Below are 22,332 nucleotides of genomic sequence, written 5' to 3'. Positions count from 1 at the left end.
TCCTTACTGCCCCTCACAGCCCCCAGCATACAGGAGGCACTGCACGGACATTTGTTAAATAATTACTGACACAGCGTGTGCCTTTGCTCATGCTCTCTCTCCACCTTAGCCTCAGTCCAGTCATTCTTCAAGGCTTAGCATGGACCCCACCACATTCTTCACAAAATTTTTGAAATTGGTTCCTGGGAGCAACTCTCTTCTCCTTTGAACTCCATTCCTCTTTCATGATACCTGCAGCGTTCTCACTGTGATATAAGGTATATGTGGTGTCCTTGCTTCCCTATCTCCTCAAGGTTCTTCTCTCCATCATTGAATCAACTCGAGCCAGTGGATGCCAGGCACCATGGATGCTGAGAGGCATCCAACTTGGTCTGTGTCTTGAGATGTTCAGGTTCAGACTAGTCCTTAAGCACAGCAACTGTGTCTGACTCATTTTTTTCTATCCCCCAGGCCTTGAGCCATGGTGATCCTTAAATATGTGATAATGGCAATGGGTGACCCAGGAGAGAACATTTGGGCCAGGACATCAGTGGGTCTTATGAGGATACCAAAGGCCAACGAACTTCCTAAGGTTGGGCCCGGATTCTGCTAGGCTTTCTGAGGGAAAGGGTTCAGTACTACCGAGAGAGATCTGGAGGTAATGAGCCATGTCCCTAGACCATGTCACACAGGATGCACTCAAATCCAAATCCCCGAATCAGCTGAGATCTGGTACCCAGGGATGTTGATTTAGCCGAAGCTCTGGCCTGGGGTCAGGCCCACTTTTGCCACCAGGTTTCACAGTGATGCTGAACAGGTCATTACCCCTTTTGGGTATCAGTTAAGCCACCTCAATTTTAGGCAGCCAACGATTGTGAATACCTACTATGTTCCTTGTCCTGGAGACACAGATATAAATCAGAAATGATTAGCTCCTTTCAGAGCTCACTGTCTAGCAGGAACTATGAAAAGGAACATCAAAGAGATGTTGTAACATCTCATATTGTATAGTTCTTTGTTTTTAAAATGTGAAGAAAGCTCCTCATTGCCTGTAGGATAAATTGTCAATCTCCTACACCCGGCACCTCTTGTGATGTGGCCCCCACCCACCTATGTAGTCTCTCCCCAATACTGATCCCATGCCCTGGCCACACTCTAGCACCAGGTACTCCCAATGCTCCATTGTCATTTGTGCCTTTGCCCGTGTGATGTCCTTGCAAAACTCTCTTCCTGTTAAATTTCTGATGATCCTTTAATACAAAGTCGAAGTATGAGGTATGCACAGAAGGAGCATCACATCTGTAAATTGGAAATGATTTTAAATATTATGGTTTTAAGAAAGCTTGCTTACTTCCTTCTTTCCTTCGATTTTCCTCCCTCCCTTCCTTCCTTCCTTCTTCCTTCCTTCCTTCCTTCCTTCCTTCCTTCCTTCCTTCCTTCCTCTTTCCTTCCTTCCTTCCTTCCTTCCTTCCTTCCTTCCTTCCTTCCTTCCTTCCTTCCTTCCTTCCTTCCTTCTTCTTTCCTTGCTTCCCTTAAAGGGGCAGTTTAGATTAGATTAGATAGATTCCAACACTTTTAAGATGCAGTAATCACTCATAATCTTTGTACTATGTCTTTGGAACTCATGATCAATCTGTCCAAGCTGTGCCCCTCATGGTGTTTGAAAACATCCCAAGGAGCAATTAACTAGATTGTAGGCTGTGGGCTTGGCTTCCCAAAGAAATTTCCTTCCATTGGTGAGTGAGATGGCAAGTCTACCACACCCAGCCTTTTCTTCTCTAGATTCCTGTTCCTGCCCTTGATTATAGTTTTCTCCCTTAAACAATGCTGTAAGAGATCATTTAGGTCTCTAATTCAGAGCAGTGAGTTCATCCACAGCTCTGGGCTTTCAGGCCCTTGTGGAATGTCTTCCTCTTTTCCTCTTGGTGAATGTTTAATCACCCTTGTAAACCCAGCTCAAAGTCTGTCCTGTTTAGGAAGTCTTCCCAGATTCCTCAAGACTGAATTTAGTTGCTTACTTGATCTGCTCTCTGTGTCCCCACAGAATCCTGGACCTACTTTCCTTCAGCTTTAATCACAGTTTTATAATCCAAACCAGATTAAGAGACAGGTTAGGCATTTGAGGTACCAGGCATGTGTGAGAGGATGCTAAAACATCAATGAAAATATAGCAAGTTGAAGAAAATTACGTTGATCAGAACTGTTCACAAATATGTAGTTGGAGGAAAATCTGAGATCCATGGGTGAGGTAACTTTTGCTCAAATCATCAAGCTGGAAAATGGTCCAACTGGAATTTGAATCTGACTCCAAAATCAGTGCTTGTATTGGTTATTCACTCAATCATATGTGTTAGATGCTGACTGTGTGTCAGGCACTGTGTTCGGCATCGGGATGCAAAATTTCAAACAGGGCAGATAATGGCAGAGCAGAGTCAAATTCCTTATGCTGGTCTCTGAACTCATGATCTGAGACCCTTCTGTCCCGCTGCGTGATTTCACCACTAGGAAGCTCCATAGCCAGCTTCTCAGCCTCTCCCTCTCCCCAGGAGCACACAAGGCACTTCCTCAGAACCAGCCCTTCCCCTGCCCCAAAATCTTTGGCTGTGCCCACTGTGGAAAGAAAGCCAAGGCTGCTGCCAAATTCATTAATAATTTTGGCTTTCTGGAGGAAGGAATTGGATTGCTTTGCTCTTCAAATATCAAAACATCCAATTAACACAGCTAATTAGCATCACTAGCAGCAGTCAAAAGAATGGCAATTTAGATGCAGGATTTCAAAGGTTTCCTAGTTGTAGGCCAAGGCAACCCATCACTTGCTAATGACAAGAGTTCCTTGCTTAGGCAATTCTATAGCAGCCATCAATTAGCCTAGCCACCGGGCAGAGACTGGCCCCATCCCTGGGTCATTTGTCTAATCAGAACTGGGGATAGAGAGAAAGAGAATTGGGGAAGAGGAGAGAGAGGGAGGGAAAAAAAATGAGCTAGGAAAAAAGGGAAGCACGGAGAGGGAGAGATACTGAGAGAAGCAACACACAAAGACATAGGAATTCTCAGAGATAAAGAGAGACAGACACTGTGTGTGTGAGAGAGACAAACAAGAAGTCTTATAAATAGGGATCATATAGGCACAGAGAAACAGAAATAAGCTTCTTAAATATAGAAAAGATATGACAAAAAACTTCTGGCCACCAGTAGCTTTGGGAAAGTGGCTGATCTCTGGGCTCTAAAACCAGGCTGACCTGTGCTGTGAGAGCAAATGAGAAGTTGGCAAAGTTCGGCTGCTATGGTGAGGCCCGAGAGATGAGAGATGGGAAGACCCCACCCAAGCTCTTCTCGTCCCGCCACCCCCACCATGCCCCACCTCACACTGAAGATTGGCTTTTCACGAGATTGGCTTCTGTTTGGAAGGTGGGGTATGGGGTCAGCGTTCCTCCATTTCTGGGCTTTCTCCTGGAAACCTCATGGGCTCGACAGCCAGGCCTGTGATCAATCGGAAGCACTGCTGTCTCCCTCCAGGAAGGAAACCAGTGGATCTCTCACTGAGTTCACCCCAGACCTGACTTTCAAGTCCTTCTTCCTCTCTACTGCACCACCTCTGCCCTGGTTCAGGCCTTATGGTCACGCTTCTAGATGGTCTCAATGGCCTCTGGTCTCTCCTTGCTGCTGTCCGGGCCATTCTTGTCACTGTTGCCAGAGTGATATTTCTAGGACATGGGTAGGACTGTGTTTCTCTCTGACTGAAACTTCTTTTGAATGGTTTCCATACTTTCTCTAGGTCAAGCCCTAGCCCGTTAAACACAGTATTCAAGGCTCCTTCTGGGCGCTGGCTCCTGCCATCTCCTTGTAGCCTCTCCTGACCCACCTCTCTCACCCCCGCTACACTCACACTCCAACTGCTGGAGATGACGTGGGAGCCTGGAGACTCCACACTGCCTTTACCTCTCGGCTCTGTCTCATCCTCTCTGGGCACCGCAATGTCTATCTGATCCTTGCTCCTGCTCTTACCTTTCTAACTCTTTGTTCACACACATCTGCTGCCTATAAATGTGTTCTTTTTACTGCCTCACCTCTTACCTGTCAGGTAAGAAATATGTGCAACGACAGCTGTGAAACAATAGGATCAGTGGCAAATTGGACAGCAAATGCCACACTCAAAACCCCTCAAACTCAACATTCAATCAACCAACCAACCAACTCACCAGCCAGCAAACATTCTTCTGGCCAAACCCACCATCTGCAGAAAAAAATCAGCCGTGGGCCACCAGTTGGTGAGGCCCCATCTGTAACCTAGACTGGGAGCTTAGCTCGCCCCCTCAGCCCTCCACGCTCAGACTCCACTTCCATCTCTGGCCACCTCCTTGCCTTGGGTTTCCTTGTGTGCGGGGCTATTTGAACAGCCTGCGCTGCCTCCTTCCTTTGGGGCCCTGCAGAGGTGTTAACTGTGTGTAAATAGTTGCAAAAAAAACACTCACATTTACAGTGATGAGGCCAATCCAAGCATCCGCCTGGCCCAGGCAGGATGTTATTAATCAGCATTTTAATGAAGCCTAATTACAGCAGATGATGCCTCCCACCAGGTAAGACAATGGTTACAGATGGGAGCAAACCAGGAAATCGCTGCCCTCTCCTGGGCTCACCGCACCCTAGCATGGAGGGTTAACTGGGAAGGGCTGGCCTGCTTGTAGGGACGAGAGTCCAGCAGAGGGCCCTGCGAGCAGTGACTCCTCTCCCAGTGCCAACAGAAACAGTCTGGACAGTGGGTGGAGCTGGGCCTCTAGCTCGGGATGGCTTCTGGCAAGTGATCATCGTCTCTCTGAGGTCTCTCTGGCTGGCATTCTGTTTTCCCAGATATGGCTACGTGTCCGTTTCCAGCACCTGTTCCTGAGTCAGGCCTTGGTAAGGCATGGGAGTCTTCCAAAAATGACCTTTGTTTCCTCAACTCTTGGTTTTTTTCTCTTTGCCCCTCCATTTATTCCTCTTTTCTCCTTACGACGCTGGAGCGTCGAGGGCCCCTTCCAAGGCCACAGCCCAGCGCGGTTCAGTGGCTCAGAGCCCTGGCTGTGGAGTCACACGGTGAGAATCCAGACTCTGAGGCCAGATGGACTCAGCTGTGTGACCCTGGACAGGTACTTTCAATGACCTCATCGGTCTAATGAGAGCAGTAACCAGTCCTGTCTTCTCCACATGGTTCTTTAGGGAAACACCTAGGGCAATGCCTGCTGCCTAACCCAGTCTGTTTCTTAATTCTTTGTCTTCCCTGAGAAGTCAGTAGGTGGGAGAAACACTTGGCCCCTGCCAGTTGTTTCTCTAGTGCTTGGGGAATGAAGTATGGACCCTGCAGTGCTCCCAAAATCATACTGAGAGGAAGGGCCCACTAGTCCAGGGTAAACTAAGCTGACTCCCCTTCTCTACCTCCTCCCATATACACCATCTGTTCTCCTATTAATAGTCAATTCCTCATGCTATTTTCTTGCCCAAGAACCTTCTCTGGCTCCCCATTGCCTATAAGCTAAAACATCAAATTAGTACTATGGCACTCAAGGCTATTATCTGGTTCTAGAAGATTTTGCCGGCTTTACTTCCTGGGCCTCCCTTGTATGAACTCGCCATTCCAGATGGGACAGTTCCTTAACATGCTGGGTTCCTATACCACTGAGGCTTGCTTTAGTCATGAGGATCCACTCTCCAGAGGCCTTCTCTGCATCACCACCAGACTGTAAGTTCCTCCATCAGACTGTGATAGTGGATGCTATTTTGTTTTATTTCATTTTAAATCTCAGTATTAGGGGCACCCGGGAGGCTCAGTCAGTTAAGTGTCTGCCTTTGACTCCGTTCAAGATCCCTGGGTCCTGGGATTGAGCCCCACATAGGCTCCCTGCTTGGCAGGAAGCCTGCTTCTCCCTCTTTCCCCCCCGCTCATGCTCTCTCTCTCTTTCTCTCTCAAAATGAATTAAAAAAAATCTAAATCTCAGTATTAACGGAGCTAGGCACAATGAAGACTCTCAATAAAATGTGTTAAATTGGACTACATGCCACCCCTTCAAATTCTTTGTTTTTAGAGTCAATAGCTCCCCGTGTGTACTGTGCTGTAGTCCGGGCCAAGATCTGAACCAACAGACCTGGGGGCAAGGTCGAGCTCTGCCACTGTGACCACCTATCCTACATATCGGCTTGGCTGGGACATGATGACCACTTAAGTGGTCTAAACATGATTCCAGATGTTTCTGTGAAGGATCTGGAATTTTGAAAGAGATTACCACTTAACTTGGTGAACTTTGAGTGAAGCAGATTATTCTCCATAATGTTGGTGGGCTTCATCCAATCAACTGGAGGCCTGAGTAGAACAAGAGACTGCCCTCTCTTGAGCAAGAGTGAATTCTGCAGCAGACAGCCTTCAGGTCTGAACGGTTTTTTTGTTTTGTTTTGTTTTTAAAGATTTTATTTGTTTATTCATGAGAGATACACACAGAGAGAAACAGAGACCCAGGCAAAGGGAGAAGCAGGCTCCACGCAGGGAGCCGGATGCGGGACTTGATCCCAGGACCCCAGCATCACACCCTGAGCCGTAAGGCAGACACCTAACCACTGAGTAACCCAGGTGTCCAGGTCTGAACTGTTAAGTCTGCTCTTCCCTGGGTCTCCAGCCTGCTGGCCTACCCTGCAGATTTTGGACTTGCCAGCCTCCATAAGCACCCCAGCCAATTCCTTAAAATAAATCCTTCTCTCTCTATAAATCCTATTGGTTCTGTTTCTCTGGAGAAGCCTGACTTATACAACCACGTTGTGCATTTCTGTCAGGCAATTTGACCTCACTGAGCCTTTGTTTTCTAAGCTGTAAAATGAGGATAATTGTTCCTCCTTCACAGAACTGCTGTGATGATTTGTTGTGACCCTGTATATGTGAAAGCCCTGGAAACCGTGAGCACCTTACTAAATCTTATTAGGAGACTCACCACTTCCAGGAAGGTGTCCCCACCTGTTCCAGCCCTCCTTACACGCAGACATTCCTGTGCTCTGAGAGCAGTCTGGGCCCATACCACGCTGACTAAGTCCTTTCTTTTACCATCTAAGTGCATGTGAGGCCCGGCACTGGAGGGAGACAGAACGCGTGGGGACAGGGACCCAGTGGAGGCTTGTCTGGGGCAGCTCTCAAAGTTAAAGCAGAGGCTGCTATAAAGGATTCAGACATGATGCTGCAGTCGGTTGGGTTCTGAATTTAAATGCAGCCCATTGCTCTTTGTCTTGACAAGGTAATAAAAAAATCCTCCGATGGTATATTATGGATGCAAAGGTGCAATACTGGCTTTCTGCTCTCTGCTCACCGTCTGAAGGAAGGAAGACATGTCTGGGGCCTAAAGGGGACAGACCTCGTTGGGAGGGAAACAGCAGATAGTGCATCCTCAGCAGCACAGGCAGGGCCTGGACCCCTCATGCTAAGCCAGTGCTTCTCGATCTTTCATGCTGAGGCTCACAGAGAAGATGCTATTTGTTTGCACAGTGAAGGGGGAAGGGAGGGGCTGCTTTCTGCTGGAGGTTACTGGGCCCAGTGCCTTCCACTCCAGCCTTGAGCGGCTGTGCACAGGCTGAGGTATCAGTACCTTCTGGGGGGTAGGAATCTCTGTGATACGCTTCCCCCCTCAGCTGGGAGCACGGAAGATGCTCCGGTCCTCGTGGCACACACCTCATGGAATCCTCGGCTGGGAAGTCGTATTTGGCCCCTCACGCTCCACTGGGGCTTGTGGTTGCTAGCTCTCTTGGTGGGTCGAGAATCCTGACAATCTGATCATGATCACTCAGAATGACCAGCACGTACCTTCCACAGTAGGGCACCCAAAGCCAGGCCCTCACACTCTGTGCAGTCCCATCTCTAAGCACTCCCTCCCCTAATGATTTTATCTATTTTTCATTCTTTGTCTCCCAGGTATGCATGTGACGGGTTTGACTGATCCAGGATAAACTTGGCCAGAAGGGAGGGCTCCAGGCTGCGTTGGCTGCAGGCTGGTTCCCAGTGTGCATCCTAGGGCTGGGCTGAGGTGCCGGTGTCTCTCCTGGCGGCTGGCTGCAATAGCCAGGGTCAAGCCCAACTGCGTGGGCGTGTGGAAGACCTCTGTCCAAGTCAGTTTTGTTAGCGTCACCTTCACCAAGGCGAGTCACCCAGATACACCCAACATCAGTGAGGGGAGAAAGAATATTCCATCTGCTGTCATTCCCAGCATTGAAGCTCTAGACTTTTCTAGCTCCTCACCCAGCATTTGTGTCATGTCATGTCTCTGGGCTTTGGTCTAGAATGTCTGTTAATTGTAACATCTGCACGTCAACTTTTCCATCAGATTGTACCTTGGAATGCAGGGGCCTCACTTGGTCCGTTTCTATGTCCCCAGCCTCCCAGTATGGGACCTGACACAGAAGGAGTGCTCAGAAACTCCTTGTTAAACAATGAGTAAATAATTGAATAAATGAATGGCCAATGTCTGGGCCCTTTGGGTTTGTATATGCTCACTTGCCTCCCTGCCTGGACCCATTGGGATATAGTTCAAAGCCTTGTGTCTAGGTTCCAGTAGATCTAAGACACACTGAAAAGGGTCAAATACCCTTAACTCATCATCTGTACTTATAGTTGCAATTTGAGTTCATACCATACCTAGGACATCAGAGATTCCTTAGTTCAACTGCCCCCTTGGGTGCAGAAGCAATGTCTATTCATCTTTGATCTCCAGGGCCCAACACGGGACCTGTTACAGAGCGGGTGCTTGGTAAGTATTTGTTTTTCCATCAATCCCTCTAACACTTCTATAAATATGAAAATGAAAGCCCAGAGAGGGAACATGAAGTTCCTGGGTCACACAGGAAGTTTCTGGATGTCTGGATTCCAGCCTGGCTCCCCTGATTCCCAGGAGGTCAGAACCCAATGGATAGAATCTGGCCAAACCCACCATCTGCAGAAGAGAATCATCCATGGGCCACCAGTTGGTGAGGCTCCTCCGGTTTCTTAACACAGACCTAAGGTTATATGAAGTAGGACTTTACTTATTCCAAATTTGTCTCAGATCATTGACAGATCCAACTTTAAAGCCACGAAGGCAAAAGGCAATTGCTGTGGCTGCAGCAGAGCTGGCTTTGGAGGCTGAGAGACCTGACTTGGGGAATTAGCAGAAGCACTTGCTGACTACATGACCTTGCATAAATTCCCTGCTTGCTCTGAGCACCAGTCTCCTCCCCCTACTTCCTGCACCAAGGGGACCACAATGCCTACCTTTCAGGGTTGTAGTAGAGACCTCTGCTAATGTGCATTTACCTAGAACATATTAATCATCGGTGGCCACTCATTTACAATGACTTTGTGTTTCAGACTGTGCTTCAGAGCTGGCCCGCAAGCACCAGCAGTCACCTCTGGAGATGGTTTGCCCTTACAAAGACTCCCAGTCTCGATGCCCTGCCACCCTGGTATTTTAACATTCACAGTGCCACCGCTTGCTGTGAACAGCCACTGACCATAAAGTTTGACATTTTGAAGATTAAAGTGCTTTGAATTAGTCATGCACATGTGATGTCATTGTTCCTTCTTGTCCTGCTCTGGAATCTAAAAATGACTTTCAGCAGAGCCCAGTAACTTTCCCTCAACAATTACTCTCCAGCGCGGAGGTATGCAAGGAGTTTAGGCCAAGTGAAAACTCTCCATCACTCAGAAGAGAGCCAGACCAGAGGAGAGACAGCATGAGTCAGCATCCTTGGAGAGAGGGTCTGCTGTGCCAGGCGTGGTGCTGTGCTGCCTCTCTGAGGAGCAGAGGGGGCTGGAGGGCTGGGGAGGAGTGGGGAGGGGTGACGGGACAGGCCAAATCTCCAGCAGTCGGGCTAGGAGCACAGGAGCAGGGCATGTGCTATGGGAAGTCAGGGCTCGAGGTCAGAGGCTGGCTCTGCCCTGCACAAGCTGTGTGACCCCAGGTGAGTTAATACCTTGAGCCAACAATTTCTCACTTGCAAGACAGGAAGGATAGCTCCTTCATAGGGTTGCTGTGAGAACTGAATAAGCTAATAAAATACTTAGCGCAATGCCTACCACGTGGTAGGCAAACTGTAGATGTTTTCCTTCATTGAAGAGCTTTCCAACTTTCTAAGACTCAGCTATCTCCTCATGCTTTACCCTCTGTGCGTTCCCAGAATCCCAGAGACACCCACTTGCACAAATTAATACTGAAATGCTTGGCCGAAGGCAAGGGAGTTTGGGATTTTCCAGTCTGCCCTCACTGCAAACAAGTAGGGGCAGACTCAAGCCACAGTTTTCTTGTGAGAGAACTCAAAGGAAGAATCTCTTTTGCCTTAAGACTAGTCTTCTGGTTTTAGGGGTGGTGTGGATGATTCTCCACCCAGACAGCAGACTCTCCATCTGAGTAGATTCTCCATCTACGCAGCAGACCCCTGATCTACTGGGATCACCGTAAAGGATCACACAGAATTGTTACGTGTGATAATAGCTTCCATCTCTTACTAGGAACCAGTCAGGGTGTTCAGTACTTACATACATTTGCATTTAACCTCACACAAACCGTGGGGAGTTGGTGGTTTATCTCTTTTCTCCAGGTGAGGATCTGAGGTCCCTAGAGGTGAAGGAACTTGCCCAAAGTTACACACGGCTCAGAAATGCCATAGTGAGGATTTGAAGTCAGCTGTGCATGATTGCAGAGAATGTGGGCTCCTAAGGCCCGAACCACTCCAGCTCGAATGCCTACGGTCCTGGCCCTTGTCCAAGTCTGGGCCTGTTGGCTGGCTTCCCCATAACTGGATTGAGGGACCCTCCATTCCCCAAGGCTGGTGTGGAGGATGCAGCCTGTGTTAGTGGAGCCAGCTGGACCTCAGACAGTGGCGGGCTTGGAACATATTTCGGGACTGTGCCCTTGGCCTTCCTTGGGCAGCACCCCAATCTATGGTGCTTTATCGTGGCAGGTGCCTCGGTTGCAAAGAGCACAAATGGTAAAGAAATAAGCAAGCCAGTTGGCAGAGCTAGCCCGTGGACGCACACACCAGGACGTCGTGTGAGGCCTGGGAGGTGGCTCCTTCCTCACTACAGGCCTTCCCCATAGGAGGCACTGGGAAGAGAGACTCTCCGCTTGACATTCTTCCACCTTCCCGTGTCCCTGGCTCCGTTCACATGCCCCGGTCACGCACTTGGTCAAGAGGGGAGGCAGGAGGCAGGAGACAGAAACAGTGATCCCTGAAAGACAGCTTTTTCAAGGTGAAGGTCAAATCCCCATTTTTCTGAAAAGCTCAATAAATGGTATTCAAATTTGAATCTGAATGGAGTTCCGAGGAGAAGGGAACAAGGAGGGAGAGAGGGGACAGAGGCCTGGGAGAAGCCAAGACAGGACGAACAGGAAGGACTGGCTGCGAGTGGGGCTGCTGGCAGCCCGGAGGGGGGTTGGGGGGTTCGCGGCCCGCCCTGCTCAGCCACTGGCTCAGCCCTGCGCACCTGCTCAAGATCCTGTGAGCTGAAAACACTGGACTGGGATGTGGCTTTGCGTGCCGAGCATTTCCACTATTTGCCACTGTTGGCCTTAAGAGAGGAAGGGAGCTAAGCAGGAAGACGGAGAGAGAAGGGAAAAGCAAGAGAGAGGAGAGGAGGGGCTGGAGGGGGAGGCAGGAAGGGGGTGTCCCGGACTGTGTCTGTGCCTGCCTGAGAGTCAGAGAGACAGATGAAAAGACGAAGAGGAAAAAAAAAAAAAAAGAAAAAAAAAAAAGGAGGCTGTGAGACAGGGAAGAAGGAAATGAGTCGAGAGGAGGGATGTCCATGTGGGAGAGAAACTGGGGACTGGGGGAGTGAAAGGATGTGCTGCTCGTCCCAACCCAGGTCCCCAGAGCTCCAATCGCAGCCCAGACAAAGGACTTGGTGGCCTCCCAGTCCTTGCGGGGAGGAAGCTAGACTCTCCCAGGCCGCCATGCACCCTGGGGGCCAGGAGAGGGCACTTGAACCTCATGCAACAGCGGCAGAGCTGCAGCTGGTGGGACGCGGGGCAGGCTGCAAGGGGCAGAGAGCCGGGAGGAGGGCCGCCTCTGGCTCAGGCCTCAGGCCCTGGGCACCGGCACCTGCACCTGCACCTGCACCTGCACCTGCACCTGTCCCGCGGAGCCAGGACCCGTGCACATGCCCCTGGACACGGGGCGGCATGAATTGGTTTGGGTCTCCCCAGCTGCCCCCACACCAGCCGGGCACCTGCTTCCTGCCTCCCCCCTGCCCGACCCCATCCCAGATTTCTGTCCTGTGGAGCAGCACGCCTCCAGCTTCCCCCCACCGCCTCCCTCTTCCCGCCCACCCAGAATCACCCCTTCCATGAGTACACGCAGACTCATCTCCAAAACCAGGCCGTGTACACTCTGCCATTTGATCGACGCAGCCATCCGCAAAGGTGGGCACAGCAGGGAGAACGGGAAACTGAGGCACAGAGACGGAATGTCAATGCTGTGCCATCACACGGAAACAAATAAAAATCACTGTACTTTCCAGCCCTTATGGCCCATGATGAGAACCCAAGTGTGTTAACTGTTTACTGTGACAGGTCTCTTCAGTGTTGGCATCACCAAAGACCTAGCTTTGTCCCGGGCTGTCTCGGCCTCAGTCACACGCCCGGCCTACAGACCGGTCCCTGCCTGGTCATTAATGACTTTGTTCAGGGAAAGAGTTTTGCATTATGCACATGAGTACAAAGAATGGAGTCTGAGTCCACGGGGATGGCTGAGAACTCCAAACACTTTTAAGAGGATTGCTGTTTAAGAATCTTAGAAATCCCTTAAGAATCTTAAGAACCCTTCAAGGGAGGTTCCATCAAGTCTCCAGTCTGCACTGATTTCATCCTTTCCTGATGGCCCAGAAATTTATTACTTAGATTTCACCCAATTCGGTACTTGACTAGTAACAGTAATAATAAAGCTATCATTTATTGAGTGCCTACCATGTTCCAGGTAATCTACTGGGCACCTGAGATTTTTTTTTTTTTATGTTTCCATCTACTTGGAACACTCCTGTGAGGTAAGTTTCATAATCATTATTGTTATAAAAGGGCAAAGTGAGGCTCAGAGCTGAGGTCCCTTGCCCAAGGTCACGCAACTAGTAAATAGCAGAGCCACGATCTGTACCCAGGTCAGCCTGGCTCTGAAGCCCATCTCCTTTTTATCCTATTACCGAACAATGGCATCTGTTACATCTCAGCTATTATTAGCTCCTCGGCCACATGACTGGTTTCTTTAAAGGAAGTGTCCTCTAGTGGGGCACTCAGATTTGGATTTGATATCAAAAGACACAAATCCAAGCTCCTGGGAGGGCGTTGCCCCACCACCTCCAGACTGGGTCACCTGACGGGCCTCCCCCATCTGACTCTCACTTTGCAGACTTCTGGAGTCGGGGATCCGTTGTGGCTTTGAGTAGGTGCTCAGGGTCAAAATGTACCTCCCTTATTATAAAATAGAGATAATGATACTCATCTCTCTGGGCTGTTGTGGGGGATCAAACCAGATGATGGCTCTGAATGTACTTTATATATACTGGTAAGTGCTGTTCACTGCCGAAGAGTTTACCAGAGGGCTTCGCATTCCGTTCCAGGAGCTCTGTAAATCCATAAATATATTTTGCTTTGAACTGAAATCCAAGCACTCTCAGTCTCCTTTTGCTTCTCCACTGACTTCCCGCAAAATCTGCATAGAATGAGAGCAGGTCCCGACTCTCCTCCCTCCAAGTCCTGTCTTTCATTTTCCCAGCCGCGATTCCTACCTCCTGCCTCTTGAGACACATCGACAGGCCAGGCACGGTCACAACCCCAGCGAAAGGCCCTTGTCTCAGACAGGGTTGGCAGCTGCCTCCTCTTATTGGCAGGACATTTATCATCTTGAGGAAAATATTGACGGATAAGAAACCCCAGACAGGCAGTGTGTCTTGCTGGGCAGGCAGTCTGCTGCTTGGGAAATGAGTTTTAAGGTGCTGGTTCCAAGGCGTTCTGGAAGAAAAGGAGGGAGGCGGTCCTGTGGAGAATGGCCTGTGCCCTCAGAGGTTTGACAAAATCCTTCGAATGACTGTGTCTAGTACTTAGTAGATGTTCAATAAATGAGTTAGATCCAGGTTCAGTGGGCGCTTTGGATGCCATCTGGAGGATAGAGGCCCTTTGTCCAAACCCTTAATTTCACAGGTGGGTAAATGGGGTCAGGGAAGGCCAGTGATTTGCTCAAGATCACACAGCAGGTTGGTGGCAGAGATCAGATTAACAAAGTCCATGGATCACCAATCTCACAAGGGAACACTGTCTGTTACACAATGATGCTACCAGGACATATCCCAAAACCTCTGGTCAGATGGGGAAGTTTGGGAAGCTGGAACCTTGGGTTCCCTAGGGAATCAGGAAGAAGCGAATCCTCTGACTGTCTTGCAGAGCCAGTTCTCAGGGAGCACATCCTTTTAAAGACGAGGGAAGTGGGAATAAGGCAGGGCGGGCGTGTTACTTGGAGGGGTGGTGTGACATGGGCCCATGCTGCACTAAGCCACTGTCCTCCCCACGCACCATGGTGCTCTCCCTGAAACCACCTACTGGTTCCCACAGTTCTCTCTAACCTCATTGCCTCTCACCCCTTACTTCAGACCCCAAGGGCTAGACTCGTCCAAAGGAGGGAAGCAGCCCTCCCAGCGCTCTGGGCCCTGCACACGCCGCTCTCCCAGCCTGCTAGACTCTTGCGTAGCACCTTCCTCGCTGCACTTACTCCCACCCCCTGCATCCCCAAGGCTGGGTTTGCTGCTCCTTCTAGCCACTCCTTGTAGCCCCCTCTGTCACAGCACTGTACTGGAGGCACTCTCCTGCCTATCTCCCTCACCACACTGGGAACTTCTCTAGGCAGAGGCCATGACCACTTGACATTGCATCCCCAGAAACCAGGCCAGGTTCTGGTGCACAGAGGAAGCTCAGTAAGCGTGACCCTGTTATCTCCCTCATAGAGGTTAAAAACTAAGCTGCCTCTCATTGGCTCTTGTTCTGACCTCTAGGGCCACACAGAACAGATCTACTTTCTATGCTCCATGATGGCTCTTTAGAAATTTGACCAAATCATGGCTTCCAAATATCTTCTTTCCAAGGAAAATATCCCAATTCCTTAACAAGTTCTTCACCGGTCATAGCTTTGTACCCAAAGCTATGGGTGACCGACCATCTCGGTTTGCTTAGGACTGTCCTGGTTTTAGCCTGGAAGCCTCCTGTCTCAGGAAATCCCTAGGACCTAGGGAGATCTGGACAGTTGGCAAACCTAGTTTTGTCTTCCTTTCCCATCTCAGTCCTTCAGAGGCCTTGTATCATTTTTTCAATGTCCTGCATACAGTAGGGGCCAGAAATGAACACAGGGCTCAGGGGTCAACAACACAGCAGGATGAAGAAAGGCCAGCCACCTCCTTGCTCCTGACATCCGCTTCTATTAATGCAGTCAGTCAGCATCAATTTCAGCAGGAGGACAGAGTGGGGTGGATGTGGCGGTTGATACATTTGCCTTGGTGGCCAACATTGAGCTTAATAGTGTCAATTAAGATGCCGATACCATTTTGCTACACAGAAAACCTGATTTCCCCAAATCAGTACTTCCAAAGCTGCTTTTGTTTTATTTTATACTAAAGGCAGAAATTATTTCACACCTTCGTTCTTAATATTGCCCAAAGCCTCCAAGTATTCCAGGCCTTCAGCCGTTCACCAATTATTTATTAAACACCTACAGTGTGGCACATGGTCCCTCTCTTTGTCCTTCGAGTTGGTCAGAGCTAGGCCTAACTCTGCAACGGGTTCGAACTGATCTTGGGTAAAATTCTTCCATGTTGGGGGCTCTCCCCACATTTGTCAAACAAGAGGATGGGGACACAAGGAAGTGCGCACATAAGTGTGCGAATGGCGACAAATATAAACAAACAGGTTCGAGTTACTTAAGAACTAGCCTGGATTTTTCTGACCATCAGCTAACAGCCATAATCCTGAAACAATATCAACTCTCTTTATCATCAACTTGGTTTCCATGGAGCCTCACAGTGCTGCTAGTGAAGGCTGACAGTTATCACCATAAAGAAACTTTACAACTTTGTAATTTGTAGCTCTCTGCTGTCAGTAATATTAACAGCATTTCGAATTACGGCTATAAACTTGACAACAGCAGATAAAACCCTTAGAAACCTCATTTGTGGGGATGAGGGAGGCTGGGGGAAGGTAATGACATTTTGGTTTTCTAGGCCTGGAGAGGAGGCACGCTTTGATGCAGAGGTAGGAGCAACGGGGCCAAGGCAGGACTCGCAAAGGGCAAAGCAGCTCAGCTTGGGCAGCACAGAAGGCGGGGGTCTGCGTGGCATTTGGGTGATCAGAGCTTGCACTCGGGTCAATGCCAGGGGTGAGGGTTACAGAGAGCAAGGCTAGCAGATGGACAGGGCTGGCTGGTGGGTCTCAACCTCTGCGGGGTTCAGGAAAGGGCTTTTGTCCTACAGGAAATGGAGGGAATCTAGGCCAACAGCAGAGCAGGGAGGAAGGTAAGACAAAGCCTACCAGGCAGGATGGAGAGAGCAACGCTGGGCATGTTATTTGAGTTTTCGGGGCTTCAGTTTCTCTACTGTAAAATGGAGGTGCTTATTTCAAAGGCCAAAAATCAAATGATCTTTCTGCATCTGTCTGTCCATCTAGCTAGCTAGATGGCTAGCTAATAATTTAGAAATCGTATAATTTCATCTTTTAATCTAAAGATAGGAAGATTTGAACCCAGAATGGGGAACAGATCTTTCCAAGCCAACGTGGTAAAGTAGAGGCAAGCCAGTCCTCCAGTGCAGGGATCCCGACCCGTCTCGTGAAGCTCATCTCAATGTTATTATTTTTACCATTACTATTGCTACTATTAGTCATTCATTCATTCAGCCATTTAGTAAGCACTCATGTTTAAAGATCAAATTCTAGTCCCCATCCTGCATGAAGGAGAAAAAGAAAGCCACAGGCCTCCATCTAGTTTAGTCTTCTGTTCCCACAGCCCTCTGATTGAAGCATTTTTTGCTTATGAATTTTAACAAAGGCCTGACCCTGGGCATGACAATCAGGAACGGGGAAGGACCTAGATATTTGAACATGCCAACCAACAGGTCAGACATCACAGTTTCTTACTCTTCTGTCTCAAAAGTGAAGTCTCTTTAGCAAGAAAGAAAATCCAGGCAGGACCTCCTCCCTCCTGCTCCCAGCACGTCCTCCGACAGCCCCAATACCACACGTACATATTCTGATCATTCCTCTGAGCAACGCAGATCATATCCCCCGTTGTCCTACAGTGAGCCAGCTAGGAGATGCTGGTAAGGGCTGCTTCCGTTTCATTCATTCATGCATTTATTCATTCATTCCTTGGCATCCACTGAGGTTCTACCCAGTATCAGTCTTTAGCCAAAGAGGTGAAGTGATTTAACTAAGGTTGCACAGCTTTATGAAGGAGACAAGGGGCAAAAGGCCATACTAGAGTGGGCACACCAAGAAAATCACTCCCTTCATTATAACTCTACAGTACCTCGTAGAAAAATCCACTATGACTCTGTCCAAAGCCCTCACTTTTCTCCAGAACTTCAGGCTTATACAGTCATCTGACTACTAAACGCCTCCGCTTGTATATCACACAAGCCCCCTACCCTCCATTCATCCCAGAGCTCAGACTATCCCCACCCTAATCCTTTTCTCCCAATTTAAGTGATTGGCCCCACCATGTACCACGTTCAAATCAGGAAAATTGGGTATCTTCCTTGGCTTATTCCTTTATCCTCACACTCACACCCAAGTAATCACCAAAAATAATCCTACTTGTTAGATATTGATACATGTTGTTAAAATGAAACTGTCTTTGTCTTGGTTTTAGCCAAGATCCCAAGTCTATAGCTACACATTTCTAAGTGAGGTATGAAATCACCAGGCAGGACTTGCAGAGGGAAACAGAAAGCCAGTTTTGCAACCTTTAGCTCTCGTTCAGACAAGAGGGCGGCTGGAGGGGTGCAGCGACCCGAAGAGGTGAACCACCAGACCACCAGGGACTGAGGAAGGACCATACATATACAACTAGCCTGAGCAGACGTATTTGCTGACATCAACGGCTCTCTAGGGCCAGGGATGCTATGTCTGAAGAAGCTTATGAGGGCTTGCTCAAGCCATCTTGAGAACGTCCCCATCAGCCAAGACCTTTCCTGCCCCTTTCCCCCTCTCCCTCATTCCGCTCAAGCTTGGAGGGCTGAACATCTGGGGTCAGCCAGATGGAGGAGAGGGCTGCGAGGCAGGCTGAGCAAACACAAGTCACCATGAGCCTGTGTAGAAAAGCCTGAGCTGGAGGATGGGACAGTTTTTACTTTGAACAGCTGTCATGGCTCTGACTGGATCAGATGTGGTCATTGCTGAACTGAGACTCTTTTGTGACCAGACTTAATTAGAAAACTTGTAGTTCCCTGAGAGTTATTAGAAAGTCATGAGGCCCGCCAGAGCTCTTGTGTGTCTGGGTCTAGGTCTATAATCTGTCTGTATCTATCCGGAGGGTCAGTGGGGGACAAAAAATACTTTCTAATCCTAGCCTGTGGACACCGTTTGTTCGAAGTACCTGTTATGCAGTTCCCAGATCTTTCTCTTTCTTGCCTCTATCCGGCTCTGCCCATGTTTCTTTAGTCACGTGCTGCTTCCGGCACAGCCCCAACTATCCTCTGATACTTTGGGACACGCATCCTCTCTCTGGCATCAGGGTTCTCCCCTGTACGCCTACCTGCCAAGAAGGCTGCCTCCATCCCTCCTTCTGCCTGTGTGCCTTTCGTCCTCAAGGTCTGAGCCTTAGCTTCTCTTCCTACAGGAAATCTTTCTTCCGTCTGCCTCCTCTCCACCCCTGCAGGGTTAGGGACTCCCAGATACTTCCCTGACCAGCAGAAGTCCCCTCTTCCAGAGCGTTTACTTTCTGATGCTGCTGTCCTGACCTTTCTCCCTCCTTTCAAACTATCTCCTCCTTGAAGGCAAGGCCCATGCCTTATCCATCTATTTCTAGCATCTAATGAGTTGTATTTGATGGGCAAGTGAATAAATGATATTTTCATTTATGATGCATAAATGATGCATATTTGAGAGGACCCAGTGCAAGGTATATAGTCGGCTCTGAATTTGGACCAAGCCAGTTAACTGAATTCTAAATCTCTGCATCTTCTTTGGGCCACACCAACCATTCTCTTCTCCCAAAGCCAGCATTTTCTGATTTCAAGGTGCCCATAGCTATAAGCCTACATGGAAACCAGTTTACTTGGGACCCAAGGTCTCTGTTCCCAGTGTTTTCCTCATCCATTATATCGAAGAGCTATTTCCTATAGCTTGTAACCAGACCATAAACAAAGGCCAGAGGAGCTCTGGGTTATTTTATGATTTCAGTTTAGCCTTTCTCTCTCTCTGTCTTTTTCTTCTTCTTTTTTAATCGTTTGAACAGAGCATATTTATTACTTGGCAGGCCAGTAAATTGTAAATAGGGTTTGCTGAAGAATGGCCCAAAATTCTTAGGAATTTATCATTCCACAACGACAACAACAAAAACAACAAACCACAGGAAGGAAAGGCGAGGGAAGTAATATTTAATGGCACTGAGTGTGTGCCCAGTGATTTATCTGCATTCTTCATGTAACCCTTGAAACAACTCTGTGAAGCAAATAATTGTCATCCTCACTTTGCAGACGAAGAAACGGTGGTTCAGAGTGGTTAAATACCTGGCTTAGAGACCTCAGCTAGAATGATGCAAAGCAGAACTGACCCGCAGGACTCCTACATCAGACACACAGAGGGAGACCAGGGCAGAGGCCTCTGAGGATGTCCCCCTCTTAGATTCTGCTCAAAGTCACAAGTCTTCCTTCCAGAAAATGAACTAAGTATCTTTACTCACAGTTTTGCACAAACTGTAGACTGTTCGTAGGCTGTTCTTGAAGACCATCCATAAGCCCCTCCATTAAGAACCCTTAACTATAAGAATGAAAGTAGCTACGGGCTTAGGGTGGTAGGCTGTCCAGGACACCTTTGTGTTGCTCTTCCCTATTAGACTGAACACTTAATGCTCACAGGATCACTCCATTCTTTAGACTCCCCAAAACACAGAATTGTGGATTCTTGATTTTATAAATTCACCTAAGCATGGGGTTATAAAGTTTCAGATTTCAGAGAAAGACCTTAGAGTATCAGAGCCAGAAGGGACCACAGGAGAGATCAAGCCCACCCATGATGTCATTCCACGGCTCTGATAGGTAGAAATATCAGACGCCGAGGCTAAGAGAAGGCTTGCTCAGAGCTCTCCAGTAACAGTGGTGGAGTCAGCATTCCAACCCCACATGCTGGCTTCAGAGCCAGATCATCAGGGTCAAGACTCACCCAATAAAAGGAAGGCCATGCAGTCTGCATGGGGGTGAGAAGAGCTGGGGCAGGAGGAGCATCTGTTGAGTAGCTATCAGGTGCCAGGCAGTGCCAGTGGACTGGAGATACACGGCATCATTTCACTCTCCCAGGATCCCTGAAGAGTGAGTATTATCCCTATTTTTGTTTTGCAAATGGAGAAATAGGCTCAGAGCGGTGAGATAAGCGGCCCAAGGTCACACAGCTCGAGAAGCATCAGTGACTGTCCTCTGCTCTATTTTCCTGATGGAGTGGAGAAGGAATGTCCGAGAACAAGCCGCTGATAGTGTTTAGCTGGTGCTTTTCCAGGGAGAAAAATTAAACTGACAGATGCCTATGTTCTAGCGGGTGGAGAGGCGGACGCTTCTGTGGGCCCGGGTAGTGTCCCTCAGGACTCCCTGTCCCCCAGCTCTTCCCTGGTCTTACGCTCACCCAGCAGGCCCTGGACAGCTGACATGTCCTCCGTGTACCCTGACGTGAGAAGGGCTGCTCCGGGGACAGGCACCCACCCCACTCCACGAGCCACCTGGTGTTGTGAGGCCAAGGCCCTCGGTCGTGGAGACTCCACCCAGACCCTTTGCCCCGTGAACTCTGCCAACCCCGCCACAGCCTCCTGTCCTAACAGCCTGTTCTTAACGCAAATGTAGGTCCTCATTCACAGGCACATACACCTATTGGATGTTTTAACCGACAGTCACTTAATATTTAAAGCTGACAGGGCAGATGCACATGCATTATTTCATTTTAACTCCTTGCAGCTCAGTGAGGCTTAGTGCTGTGTCCTCCCGTTACTGATGAGGACACTGAGGCCCCGGGCAGGTGACGAAACTGGCCCAAGGTGACACATCTAGCAGGTGGCTGAGCCAGGATTCCAACCCAGGTTTCTTTCAATTGAAAGTCTGCCCTTTGCTCAAGGGCGCATTTTTCATGGCTGTCTCTGCTTCATTCCCTTAGCAGGGATTAGGAGAGCGCAGGTTCACAGCCTCTGGGAAGAGCGTGGGCTCACCTTGGGGAGGCTACGGGACGTGCTGAAGGGCGCTCTCTGGGATGACGCTGCTGCTGTCATCACAGTCCTGGTCTCCTGACTCCGGGCTGAGGACACGTCCTCCCAGGCCCTACCGCCTCTCCCATCAGACCATGTAATTTCTCTTTCCGCTTGGGACGTGAAGCTAGCAGCCAGCAAAGATCAAAATCTGTCTGCTTCAAGTCTCCGTTAGGAGAGGAGGGTGTATTTTGAACAAGAACCAGGTTAAATCACTCATATGGTAAGCGGGCCTGGCCTCCTCGTGCAACTCCTGGCTCCACTTCTTGTCTCCAGGTGGTGGCTCAAAGCAGGGTGGCTCTGACGGCTTCTGGTCTGCTCTGCTGTGTGCCGCCTCCCTGGCCACCCTGAGCTCCTTCCCATCGCTAGCTCCTGCTCCCCACTGACACCCCCACCCATCACTTACCAAATCGACATGAAGGGGGTTCCCTGGTCTACGCTCTCCCTGGTAGCACCCAGGTTTAGCCCTGCCTCATCTCCCCGGGGTTGTCAGAACAGCCCCCGGTGAGCGTCCTTGCCCCCAGTCTCGCCCCCTCCCTGCCCCATCTACCCTTCCCACTGTAGCCGGAGTGGCTTCCCACCACCGTGCGACACTCTTCTCTTGCTCTCCATTGCCTTCACGTCCGAGTTCAGATTCCTCACAGCCTGCCACTTCAGTGACACCTCCTGCATTTGCCATCCTCAGCCATTCTGGACCACTTCCTTCCTCCTGCACACCTTTCTGCCTCCCCTCTGTCTGCCATGTTCTCCTTCCAACGGCCCACCCAACCCAATCTGGCTAATTTCGATTCAGTCTTAGAAACTCAGCTTCGATGTCACTTCCACCGGGAAGGCTTCCCTGACCTCCCAAAGTTGTGCCTGAGTCTCCTCCTACCCCCACACGAAGACATTTTTGTCCTTAGT

The 22,332-nt window shown here is 49.3% G+C and overlaps 1 protein-coding gene and 1 long non-coding RNA gene across 15 annotated transcripts in view; one reads left to right on the top strand and one right to left on the bottom strand.

The window, feature by feature from the left end:
• Nucleotides 1–22,332, bottom strand: part of LOC144281984 (BEN domain-containing protein 5) — a 1,369,676-nt gene that overhangs the window by 31,025 nt on the left and 1,316,319 nt on the right. The gene's annotated exons all lie outside the window — the stretch shown is intronic.
• Nucleotides 4,726–9,565, top strand: LOC144281983 (uncharacterized). 2 transcript variants are annotated; one of them, XR_013350356.1, is made up of 3 exons: nucleotides 4,726–4,875; nucleotides 5,540–5,695; nucleotides 9,329–9,565. It is a non-coding gene; the product is annotated as an uncharacterized LOC144281983 (long non-coding RNA). The 2 variants fall into 2 exon arrangements; XR_013350357.1 differs by having other exon boundaries at nucleotides 7,901–9,565.

This window comes from Canis aureus, chromosome 13 (genome assembly GCF_053574225.1).
Source record: "Canis aureus isolate CA01 chromosome 13, VMU_Caureus_v.1.0, whole genome shotgun sequence".
Taxonomy (NCBI): Eukaryota; Metazoa; Chordata; class Mammalia; order Carnivora; family Canidae; genus Canis; species Canis aureus.
This window is presented reverse-complemented; position numbering and strand designations above follow the sequence as displayed.